The following is a 456-nucleotide window of genomic DNA, read 5'->3' as shown; positions in this document are numbered from 1 at the left end:
AATTAAGTTTTAATTAAATTAATTAAATTAATTAAATTAATTAAATTAATTAAATTAATTAGTTTAAAATTGTCTTTCTTCTTCTATAGAAAGATCTGAGGTGTACAGGCACCTCAACCCACATCGACATCAGAAAGCTGCCCCCTCTCTTATTCATTCATTTTATCTTTTTGTTTCTTCCTTGCCTCGCTTCTATCTCTGTTGTTATCTTAATGTACAAACCTAATACACTTACATGCATAAATATAATATCTGGGTGTATATTATTTATCTAAATATCTATCTATCTACCTATATATATATATATATATATATATATATTTATATGCATCTATATGTACGTAAGCGACGAGATAAAATTCGTTTGAAAAGTATGGGGGCTGTTTTTTTTGTTATTTTGATTTTATTATTCTCGTTATTCAAACACAGACAAACAAACAAAAAACAGAAACAGAA

This window comes from Eimeria acervulina, genomic scaffold (genome assembly GCF_000499425.1).
Source record: "Eimeria acervulina Houghton genomic scaffold, Eah_scaff2109, whole genome shotgun sequence".
In the NCBI taxonomy this organism is placed as follows: domain Eukaryota; phylum Apicomplexa; class Conoidasida; order Eucoccidiorida; family Eimeriidae; genus Eimeria; species Eimeria acervulina.
The sequence above is the reverse complement of the archived record's forward strand: the minus strand, read 5'-3'. Positions refer to the sequence as shown.